The 12421-nt window shown below is 37.6% G+C and overlaps 1 long non-coding RNA gene and 1 other non-coding gene across 2 annotated transcripts; both read left to right on the top strand.

Annotated features, from left to right (window-relative positions):
- The first annotated feature begins 3132 nt into the window (after nucleotides 1-3132).
- On the top strand, nucleotides 3133-3239 carry LOC125576059. Its single transcript, XR_007314592.1, has one exon. It is a non-coding gene; the product is annotated as a small nucleolar RNA R71 (small nucleolar RNA).
- Nucleotides 3240-5164: 1925 nt separating this feature from the next.
- Nucleotides 5165-6160, top strand: LOC106368701. Its single transcript, XR_001274090.3, has 2 exons — nucleotides 5165-5820; nucleotides 5902-6160. It is a non-coding gene; the product is annotated as an uncharacterized LOC106368701 (long non-coding RNA).
- Nucleotides 6161-12421: the final 6261 nt, after the last annotated feature.

The raw sequence follows: 12421 nt of genomic DNA on the forward strand, positions 1-12421 counted from the left end.
GAGTTAAGAGTGTTTAGGGGCTACCATTTCATTGAAGAGGATGCAGGATATCACACAAAATGGCAAGAGAGGATAGATCCATTGATGTCCACAGCCTCTACTCGTTTTTGCTCTATCTGGTGCGACTGTTCTGATGACGGAACAGGCAACTGATTGTTCTGCTTTCCACTTTCCTCTACACACTCTTCAATACTTGGTACCAACTTCTTGCTCGACCTTTCCAGTGGCTCCATGTTTCTTTTCTTTCTTCTCCTTCTCCATCACTTTTTTTTTTTTTTTTTTTTTTTTTTTTTTTTGAAGACTGATATGGTGATGTGACGAAGAAGGAGGTAACACATGATTGTTCTGAGTGCCACTGGTGGTTCTGATTTCGCGACCATTCTGGCTCTCCACCCCTGCTCTTGGTTATAAAGCGGTTGCTCCCATTATCTGCTTGTTCTCCGTTCTGACATAATTTCTGCAGCAGTAACGAGTAGGAGGCTGCGTTGATCCTTTCCTCTCCGACCTTTTTGCACATATCTGCACATATGACACTGAAAAACAAATGCATGAAGGTGGAATAAAGGCTAAGGTGCAGGGTGGGAACTAGCTAAAGATGAGCTAGCCACTCAGGATCAGCAAGATGGATAAAAAGGATAAGAAGTCCTGAGTGTGTTCTCGTTTCCCTGATCTAATGCCCATAACAAGAAGAATTTCAGTCAAGATTAGGTTCAAGTAAGGTGGAGTTAAGTCTACCCAGTGTAACCTGATCGGCTGAGAACTTCTGGAGAATCAAGTGAGATATGTCAGGGTGTTCCAGGTCCACATGTGTGTCTTTCGCCACTGCTAAGGTCACTGAATAAGATAACTAAAGCACGAGGTGGTCAGTTATCAACACAGAATAAGGTCCTAATTTCCACAAAGTTTTGACTGACTCAATAAAAACTGACTCATATTGACCCAAAAGAAAAACAAAAGAAAGAAACGAGTTAGTAAACGACGAAAACCCTCCCCCAGACTTACTTCACAACGTCCCTGGTGTGAAAATAAATCAGAGAGAAGGTGAAATCAAGAATAAACATTTTTTTTTGTTCGAGATACTTACCTGGCGCGGAGCAGCCTGACAGAGCTAGACGCGGTTGCTCCGGTAAAGGATGCTCTGGAATGAGAGCAGCCAGCTGCTTGCTCCAGTCAAGGGTCTCGGATTTTCTGATTTCTGACCTGAGACTCAACAAACTAAAAACAAAAATAAGTAAAAAGAAAATCCTAAAGTTAATGACACTCACCAGTGGGTTGCCTCCCACCAAGCGCTTGGTTTAAGTCTCTAGCTTGACTTGGTGACTGGGATCAGTCGGGTTGAGCAGGAGGGCTTGTTCCAAAACAAGCTCCACAATCAGACATGTTCAGCTTCAAAACTCTGCTCAACAACCCTTTCACAGCAGCTTCCCCTTTCTCCTTCAGCTCATGTGTGAGAATAACTCTGACTTTAGAGAACGGTTTAGAGGTACCTTTGCACTTTACCTCATACTCAATGGAGTTCTCATCACACTTGAGAGGTATCAAAGTCATTGAAGGATCTCCCTTGATCCTTTTCTTCTGGACTTTCTGTTTCACCCTTGAATTCCCTCTGAATTTAGTAGGATCAGTGCTAGGATCTTCATCAGAGAACAGCCTGCTCTCACCCTTATCACCATGCTCCTTTTCTGGAACAACTTTCAGCTTTTCTACATCAAACACTGAGATGCGAGAGGCGTGTGATGAGGAAGATCTGGTGGGTACAGCCTTGTAGAAAACTTTCTTGTTGATGTTGGAGAAGCAGACTCTCTTGTTGGGCATATCGATGGTTGCTCCAACAGTAGCCATGAATGTCCTTCCAAATATCAAAGGCATCTCATGATCCTTGTTCATCTCAACAACTTGAAACTCAGCAGGAACAATGCATTCCCCTACTTGAACATGAAGGCTGCGGATGGTTCCATATGGGACTGCTCTGGAAGAGTTTGCAAAGGTTAGGGTCAGCTGAGAACGCTCAACATCAGCAATAGCCAAATCGTCTACAATAGCCTTTGAGACGAGATTCACACAAGAACCAGAGTCACAAAGAGCATCCTTGAAGGTTGTTCCTGCGATGGAACATGGGAAAACAAACTTTCCAGGATCATCAACCTTAGGCAATACTTTCAGTGCTGGTGTAGACAGTGCTTTGGTATAGAGGACCTTGATCTCCTCTTGAGTCTCTCTACAGTTTTTAAAGAACTTGAGCAATGGACGAATCTGCAGAGCATCTTCAAATGCAAGTTCTTTAGGAAGCCTTCTCACCATCTTGTTAAAACCTATCAGCTGCTCTTCACTAATGGAATCCATCAGATGTCTAGGTGGAATTGGATAGGGAACTTTGGGAACATAGACTCGAGATGGTGGAGTCTCAGCAGGTTCGCTAGGAGCAATCACTCCAGAGCTAGCAGACTGCTCTGTGTTCTCTTCTGCGACTAGAATAGTCTCAGCAAACGGCTGCTCTACTGCATTACAGTGCTCAGTCCTAGGATTTTTATCAGTTCTTCCAGGGAGCGTCTCTTGTTGCCTCTTGACACTCTCAGCTGTTTGAGCAAGCTGAACATCGATCTTTCTCATATGGATCGCAAGATTGTCATACTTGTTATTCAGCTCAGTGAACATGTTGCCCATCCTGGTGTCAATTTCTGTGGTTACCTGATTCAACACTTTGGCCTGAACCTGCTGACCCTGCAACAGCTGTTGCATCATCATACCCAGACCTTGCAGCTCATCTGGATGACTGTTCTCGTTAGCTGGAACAGCTTGCTGATTGCTCTGCGGTTGTCGCTTGTTCTGGTTCTGAAAATGCCCGGCCGTAGCTTGCTCCATGCTGAAGACGTGCCCTTGGTTGTTTTTCAGTAGCGCTGATCAACTTTGGCAGTCAGCTCATCTATTTTCTGGGCGTCAGAACTGTTTCCTTTCTTGGAGCAATCACTCTCCTCTTTCTTATTAGCTGAGCTAGCAGACATGTTCTCAATCAGCTTAAACGCTCCAGCAGTGGTTTGAGTCATGAAGTCTCCATTGCTCGCAGAGTTTAGAGCACCTTGGTATTTCCAGTCCACTCCATCATAGAAAATGTCCAGAATATAATCATCATCAAATCCATGGTGAGGACATTCTCTGCGATAGTCATTGAAGCGCTCCCATGCGTCGCAGAAAAGCTCATCAGTGAGCTGTCTGAAGGAGGTGATCTTGTTCCTCAATGCAGTTGTTCTCGCTTTAGAGTAGAAATGGCTGAGGAACGCTGATCGGACCTGTTCCCATGAAGTGAGAGAGCCGGTAGGGAGAGAGTTCAACCACCGTGCAGCTTTTCCATCAAGAGAGAATGGGAATAACATGCACGTGATGTAGTCTGGTGGAACACCATTCACGCGAGTGAAACTGCAGACTTTTTCGAAGCTCTCAATATGCTCCATTGGAATTTCTGTAGAGAGACCAGAGAACACCTTTCTCTGTACTAGACCAATCAAAGCAGGCTTGATCTCGAAGTCCTGCCTGGTGCAGAGTGGAGGAACAATGGCAGAGCGCGTAGTAGGGATGTTACGCGGAAGGTTTCTCTGCCCGATTGGAACAGTCTGCGCCTGTTGTTCTTGCTGCGCGAGAGCAGCCTGTTCAGCAGCATCCTGCTGAGCTTGGATGGTCTGCTGCATTTGTTGCATCTGCTGCTGCATGAGTGCCATAGCCGCAGCGAGATCATCCTGATTGGCGTGATCACCCATAGTGGTGTCAGTTTGCCTTGGCTGTTGACGATTTGTTCTTTCTAACCTTGCTAGCTCCTTGTTAGTAAATGTAACTAACTCTCCTTGTGCGTTTCTCCGAGTATGTCTACTGGTCATGCACCTGGAACATTAGCTGCAACAAAAATGATAAGGCAAGTTAGAGGTCTTAGACTAAATAAATAACCGAAAAATAAAGGTAAAAAGATGGTCCCCGGCAACGGCGCCAATTTGATATTACGTGTATACGCACACCAAATAACCTAATGTGCACACTACCACAATCGAATGGTATGTCGATGTAGCACTTTAGGATCGAATCCACAAAGACCAACTGTTACACTTTATTTCTATAGGATCAATACTTAGCTAAAACAATATGGGGGTTTTAAGATTGAGGTATTATAACAGAAAATAAAAGACTAGTTAAAAGGTTTTCAGATGATTAAAAGAGCTAGGTTCAGGGTGATTCATTGGGATACTTAGGATCATGAGCTACACAACTATTCAAGAAAACAATATGAGCCAATCTAGAACTTGAACAACAAGAATAGATAAACCCACTGTCGTGGTGTCTACCAATTTATCAAGCAATCCTAATGCCTAAACTGTCGTTTGGATCAGAGAATGATGACAAGCATTAAGTTCAGATTCAATTTGTTCACGATTCGCCTTAACATCAGCTTTCGTTGGCTAAGGACAAATCGCCTATCTATGCTATTTCCAGTAACCTAAAACACTTTTGATGAATAGATTAAACTTGTGATCAGATGCTAAATGGCCAGTTTAACATAAGCAATAAGCATAACAATAGACAGAGATATCAAAGAATAACAATCCTATTTGTGTCTAGCTCAATGATCCATGATCCTTAACACCCTAAACCTAACAAGCGACTACTCAGACATGGACAAAGAAATCACAGAGACAAAGACTGAATAAAACATCATGCAATTCAATAGAATAAGAATAGGGTTCATGATAATCTTCTCTATGACGAGAGAGATGGAGCCTTCTCCCTTTACAATAAGCAAATCCTCAAATTCTAAAGTCTCCAATGGTTTTCTTCTGTCTAGAATAGCGTAGAATGATAAAGAGAAACAGAAAATATGATATATCAAAGCCACAGGCGGCTGGGAGAGAAAATATGGATAATTAGGGCAAATCCCGTAATGATTGTAGTTTCCTAAAAAATCTCTGCCGCTGGAACACTCACTCGGAACAGTCATCAAGACTGTTCTGCGTGAAAACCACCAAATTGCATTGTTTTCTGCCTCTTTTGTTCCAGCTGATCCATCTCCCATCCAATGCAACTCCAGACCTGTAATGACTCCAAAAGGACTAGGAAGACTCGATAAAGACTTGAAAACCAATTTAAAAGCATATATACAAGATGTATAAAACACCATATATCAGTTATCTCCGACTTCAAATCCGCCTCCTCCACACTATCTCGCTGTCATCTCCATCGCAGGGGAGGAACCATAAGTCGCCTTCGACGGAAATCTCTTCATCATTTCCGAAGATTTTAACGATAATTCACGATTCTTTACTACTCAGATTTGTTAGGGTTCATGTACTACATCTATTGATTGAGTGATTGTTTGATTTTGAAAAGCCCAAATTCCAGTCCATAGCAAAGTTCAGTGTTTGATTGGCTCCACTGTCAATTTTCTTTCTTTACATGATGAAACTGTAAATCTCAGTTTATGGTTTAGGAGAAACCATAAAGTAAAATTGATAGTTCTGTAACAAGAATCTGCAATTTTCAGACATAATTAGAAAAGTCCTATGTTCTTTATATTTCTTGTTTATGTCTGTCTATATTGGTGTTTTGTTAAAAAATGAAGATTTTGTTTTTATCAGGTATTTGAGAATTAGTTTGTACTAGATTGAGGACAGAGTTTGTAAATGATTTGTGAGTTCTTTGACCATCAATGGAGAGAAGGAGATCACCAAGAAGCAGCAAGAGTTCTGGAACTACATTTTTCCCTAGAAGCTCGCTTGCCTACGAGAGTTATAAGTCTGGTTGTAGTAGGAAACTGACAACGAGAAAGTTTAGTGTAATGATGTAAAAGTATTATAAATTGTTTTTGGGATAGCTTTTCCAACTTGGAAGGAGAAACTGAATCTCTTGATCTCTTCCTAGCAGATTGTAGAAGAAGAGCATTCATGTAAGCAGCATAAATGAGATGATCTTTAAGCTATGAAACAGAAGATGAGAGCTAGTTTAGTTATTGTAAATTATGTTGACTTCACGAGAAATGTCCGTATATGTTGTATCAGATGGCTATTACGTAAGAATTTGCGGCTTAGTTAGTTGTAAATTATGAAATATATAGAACCAAACAAGTTGTATGTTCGAATGTAATTCCGACACAAAATAATTCCAAAAGCCAAATAGAACCAAACAAGTTGTATGCTTGAATGTAACAAAAGAACCAAACAAGTTGTATGCTCGAATGCAAAAACATCAACCGCTGATTTCGCCAATATATAAAGATAGCAACAAGAGACTGAAATAGGGACATCTTGATAAGAAAGAAAAGTGGGATGAAGAAGACAACAGTTGCAAACTTAAAAAAATGGTCTTAGTTACACTAGAAATAAACCAGATTCAAAATGAAAGTAAACCAGCTTTAATTTCTATTGATTTAAGTTTGGCTTACTCAAAACCCAGATTTTTGTTTAAAAGTCTAAAAGTCTAAAAGTCTGCTACCGAAAACAGCAATTTATAAAATCTGCCACCAAATGAATACAAAAGTCGATTGAAAATTTAAATCGGGTAAACATATCTATCATAAAAATTTATATATATTACTGATAAACATATCTGTCTCAAAACTCTGACTACTTCGAAAAAAAACTGATGACTTCAACAAATCGGTTACTACATATGACAGACTAAAATAGATAAATCTATCGACAATCTTAAATCGGTCAAACAAATTTACCAGCTTAAAAATATCTACCGTAACAGAAAAGTCTGCCACCAAATACATGGCAGATATAAATTTTACAACAGTTTAATTTAACAGATTTATATTTCGGTAGATTTGTTTTTCGTTAAATAAATCTGCCGTCGAAATTTTTTTAATAATTTCAAATGGCACTTTTGTAATATTGTTTTTTGATCATAACTATAGTCAAGGGTATTTTCGACCATAAAATATTTTTAGTAATTTAAAACTTCTAAGAGTCATTCTAGTAATTTCTACACTAATTTAAGTCATTCTAGTAAACTTCCCTATAAAAAAAGAAGAAGAAGACATAACTAACGATCTAGCTGTTATCTTTAATGATATAATTATCGTGCCAATAAGCTTGAATTCGGTGATTATTGAGTCAATTTGTTGATTAGATAGGAAATTATGAAATGAGTCGGTATCGTATCGGTGTAAATCTCTATTTGCTTTAATTGTCCTTTCAGAGACTCATGAGCTATCTTAGTAGCGGTTATTGGTTAGTGTATTTTGATGGATTTGAAAATCCAAATTAAATTTAGTGTTATTGATTCTATGATTTTAAAATATGTATTGAAATCATGTGTTATTGATTTAATGATTCATAAATTTTAATTCAAATCAAGTGTTATTCAATCATACATATTTACTAAATAGATTTGATGCGGAAAATCATGATGATAATTCTTGTGACAAAATGCGACAAAAGAGTTTCAGTTTTCGAATTTTAGTGGACTACGATGCGACAAAAGAGTTTCAGTGTTCGAATTCATATATATATACAGTGTTTAATAAAGTCATGATGATAATTCTTGAGCTATATTTAGCAATGTGATATTTATAAATATATAAACACAAATAAGAAGTTTTGCAATGGATAATAATGGTGATGCTTAAGATAAAATCAAGCAAAGTCAATATAGCCGACTGGATTAGGTTTTAATAACCTTTGTCTTGATCACTGTTTTCAAAAAGTTGTAGTGGTTCATGTCTTTGCTCGACCAAAATTTTCCTACTTCTACTTACCCTGATTCTGAAAATTGGCCGCAGATGACAGATTTATCATTTATTTGAAGTCTTGAATAAGAAAAATTCTTCTTTTGTTATCATATAACTATTGATTTTTTTTTCTTTGGTCGCTTTCGAGAATCAGTAGCTACCAAACATGCGATGCCAAGCTTAGCAGGCCAAACACTTTCGTATTTAGAAAAGAGATTTTGTAGCAAAGAATTGTTTGCTAGTAAAATTAAGATAGTCTTATATTCATGTATAACTGGATTAAAGTTAGAGGTCATGTGCTTTGTCTTTTACAAAAGCTAGTTGTCCATTTCCTTTTGTTACTTACAAGTCATATCCACCTTTCATCCAAAAACAAAACTTATGAGTCATATCGTAATTAAGTGATTTGAAGAGATTTTGTTATAGCAAAAAATTAAACTAAAGGCGTAACAGGATCTTAAACCATAATGTCCAATATGTATCTATCTATTACAATAAAGTTGAAATCGATATAATGATTTCATATTCATATAAAAATAATCGTATCTATAATAACTACTAATCTATTATAATGTCTATAAATGCTTTATAAATAATTAGGCATTGAGGATTAGGAGGATTATATTTAACGGAACATGTGAGAAGTTTGATTTAAAAATTGTTTTGCATTTAAGTCAAATAATATATTGAATATGGTAATGTTATGATTAAAAAGAATTCTAAGATTGATTTTTGGTTTGATGATTGTATGTTTTGTATTATTATTTAGAGAGCAAAATAAATATTTGGTAAAAATATGTAAAAAATTAGGAAAACATTAGCAAAAATTTAATTAAAAGAATGAAATGGTAGCGAAAAAATAAGAAAACGCCGAAGAAGATACATAATATATGTTTGAGAAGTTAATGTGATAATTACATATATAATTCTACAAGCATTTGTTATTACGAAATATCTATCAATTATTTTTACATCAAATTTAAATAAACTAACCAGATTATTTCTAACACATGACAAGACACAAGAACGAACAGAAACAAAAACTACTACTTATTTCTTCTAGTTTCCCCAAACAAACGGATCTCCAGCTCCACAGACTCCACAGATACGCTCCATCTCTTCATCCATCTTGCTCCACTTGGTCTCCTCTTCTTCTTCCTCCTCCTCTTTCTCTTCAGCAGCTTCCTTCTCTTTCTCCTCAGCAGCTTCCTCCTCCTCAGCATCCTTCCTCAACTTCTCACACTCCTCCTCCCTCTCATTCCTTGACTTCTCATACTCCTCCCTCAACTGCTCAATCCTCTCCCTGACATCTTCTCCCCCAACTCTCTCCCAAATCTTCTCAAACAAGGTTCTGAAAACCCTTTGAAAGAAGGACCTGGTTGCCTTCAGAAACCTTCACAACCCAAGCTGACAACAAATAAAGATATTGTGTAGTTAGAGAAACAGAGAATGGAAAATTAGAAAGAAATAGTAGAAGGTTGAGCCCCACTAACCTTTGCCTTTCCTGAGAATCACCTTTGAGACCTCCTTCAGAACTGAAAGAGCCATTTTGATCAACTTCACAACAAATCGTACTACACCTCCTCCAGCCATTGTTTTTTTTTTGCTCTCTTCTTTGCTTTGCTTTTTGCTCTGCTTTGCTTTGCTTTCTTGTAGGTTAGTAAGTCTATAAATAGAGCAAGCAGAGCACCTTGCTGTGGAAGCAAAATTCTCTACCTTTATTGTGTTTTGTCTTCATTTGGCGACAGTGTACTGTACCACTGTGAGAGGAAATCTCTTGTGCCTATTGTACTTTGTTATGTCCAGGGAGGGGATTTGCAGCTCTCTTTATTGTCTTTGCATACATGTCATATTTTCAATTAAAAGTGCATATACTTTACTGTTTGGGAACAAGATGCTGATACTAAGCTATGTTTACATTATGAATCCAAGATAACTGAAAATAACTTCAGCTAACATAACTTTTTTTTTATAACTAGTACTGTTTGGCTGAAGCTTAACTAACTTAGCTAAATAATATCCGCAGAAACAAGTCTCAAAACCAACAATATTTACATATTTCCCCCCAAAGCATCCTCTTTCATTAACCACCACTGTTCGGTTAGCTAACATCTTCTCTATTAAAAAAGAAGTACCATTTTTATCTACCATAAAAAAGTCATACTAACCTTATTTAGGTTCATTTCATTAATTACATTTATTTAATTATTTATATTAATCTATTCAATATATAAAAATATTAATAATAAATCAATTTTATTTGTAAATTTAAATTTTATTTTTAGTTATAACAAAATATTGAGAAAAAATCTAACAAAATCTTTCTAAAATTTTAAAATATTTTATTTAAATTAATACCATTGAGTAATTTCGTAATTAATAATATATACTATTATACATTAATTTAAATAAAATTTTATTATGAAACAAAATAAAATAAAAGTGTATGCTATTTTTCAAAATTTTATAATTATATTCTATATCTTCTTTATTAAAAGAAATACCATAAAAAATCATACTAGGTCTATTTCATCAATTACATCTTTTTTTTTTTTTTTACAGCAAGAAAATTTACAGACTCATAAAGACTCCGTAAACCAAGGTGGTGACTCTGTATCCATATGTATGACGAACGACGGTTGTATCCTAGCACTGCGTGCCAAGCGGTCCGCCATTTTATTGTCCGTCCTCGATACATGAATAACTTCTGAATTGGTGAAACTTCTTCTCAAAAGCTTGATATCCTCCAGGTAACTCTCAAATGCTGGCCATTCCTCTGGTTCCGAAACCATCTTCACCAGTTGAGAACAATCCGTTGCGAAAGTAACCTGATACTGTCGTAAATTTTTCATACATTCCATTGCCCAAATCAGTGCCTCTATCTCCGCATGAAGAGGTGATAAACTTGCCCTTACATTCCTTGCCCCTAACAGTCTCTCAAACCCTGGAAGTGTACTGAGCCAACCTTGGCCTGAAAAACCATCTTTATCCTTCCAAGAACCATCCGTAAAACACCATCTACCTGTGGTCACTAAGGGCAATCTGCCTTGAACTTCAGGAGCGACCCTTGGATTGTTGATATTCTGCGCTTCATTCCAAAGTCTTGACTCTAATTCTGCTAATTTTAACGTCTCTCGGCTCAACATCAATATTACTGAAAACCTTATTATTCCTGCCCTTCCAAATATACCATAGTATCCATGCAAACTGATGATCCTCCATTTTCGGGTTAACTCTCCAAAATAAATGATCCATATTAGTAAAAAGGGAACCAGTTGGAAAAATATTTGGGTTTGATGGGATCTTTGATAGTGCCCACACTTGTCGTGCCGGAGGACATTCAAAGAAAACATGATTAACTGATTCCTCTGGATTTCCACACCGTGCACAAACAGTATCTCCTTGTATTCCTCTTGATTTTAAATTCTTTGTCACTGCTATACAACCTGTTATCAACTGCCATATAAAATGCCATAACTTTGGAGGGCACTTAACTTTCCAACAAAAAGCCTTAAGTATGTCCACATTGGGACCATAATAATCTGGTGGTTTTTTCTTGTCAGGATAAATCCTTTCTACTTGATACCCTGATTGTACCGAATATTTTCCATTATTAGTGAAATGCCAACCATTTCTATCTTCCATCTGATTTCTACTCAGAGGAATACCTTCAATCAACTTTGCATCATCTGGCTCCACCAAAGTCCTAAGTGCCTGTAAATTCCAAGTGCGAGATTCCTGATGAATAAGGGAATCCACTGTAAGATCCGGGTAACTATTGTGAAAATTTTTATTAGCTGGTCTCGGGCGAGTGGATGGGATCCAGGGATCGTTCCATACTGAGATAGATGATCCTGTACCCACCCTTTTAATTAGTCCTTTACAAACCAGAGATCTAGCAGAGGTGATACTCCTCCAGCCATACGACGGAGAATATGAGCGAATCGGTTCCAGGGGTGAAGCATTCCTATAATACCGTCCTTTGAAGACTCGAGAGAAAAGAGAATTTGGCTTCTCGATCAGTCTCCACAATTGCTTTCCAAGCATTGCCGTATTAAAATCATTTAAATCTTTGAACCCTAATCCACCGTTATCCTTGTGTTCACACAATTTATCCCATGATTTCCAATGCATACCACGTGTACTTCCTCCTGGACTCCACCAAAACTGAGCAACCGCACTCGTTAATTTCTTCACTGTGGCTTTCGGTAATCGATACACCGACATTACATGGTTTGGTAGGGCCGTTATGACTGATTTAATAATCACCTCTTTTCCCCCTTTGGTGAAAAATCTAAAAGTCCAACCATTCACCCTATTATTCAACCGATCTTGTACAAAACCAAACACCTGAACCTTGGATCCTCCTAAGCTTTCCGGCAATCCCAAATAGGAACCCATTCCTCCTAAATTCTGAATCCCCAAAATATCTCGCAATTCCTGACGGCTTGATTCCTCAATCTTATGTCCAAATTGAATTGAAGATTTTTGAAAATTAATTTGTTGTCCTGACACAGCCTCATAATCCTTTAGTATCCTAAGAATAGTATGACACTCTTCTTTATTGGCCTTGCAAAAGAACAAACTATCATCCGCAAATAGCAGATGAGAAACAGCTGGACACGCTCGGGCTACCTTCATACCGGTTAATTGTTTCATCCGCTCTGCCTTTTTGATATTCATAATTAGAGCCTCTGTGCACATAATAAA

This window comes from Brassica napus, chromosome A6 (assembly GCF_020379485.1).
Source record: "Brassica napus cultivar Da-Ae chromosome A6, Da-Ae, whole genome shotgun sequence".
NCBI classification, from domain to species: Eukaryota; Viridiplantae; Streptophyta; class Magnoliopsida; order Brassicales; family Brassicaceae; genus Brassica; species Brassica napus.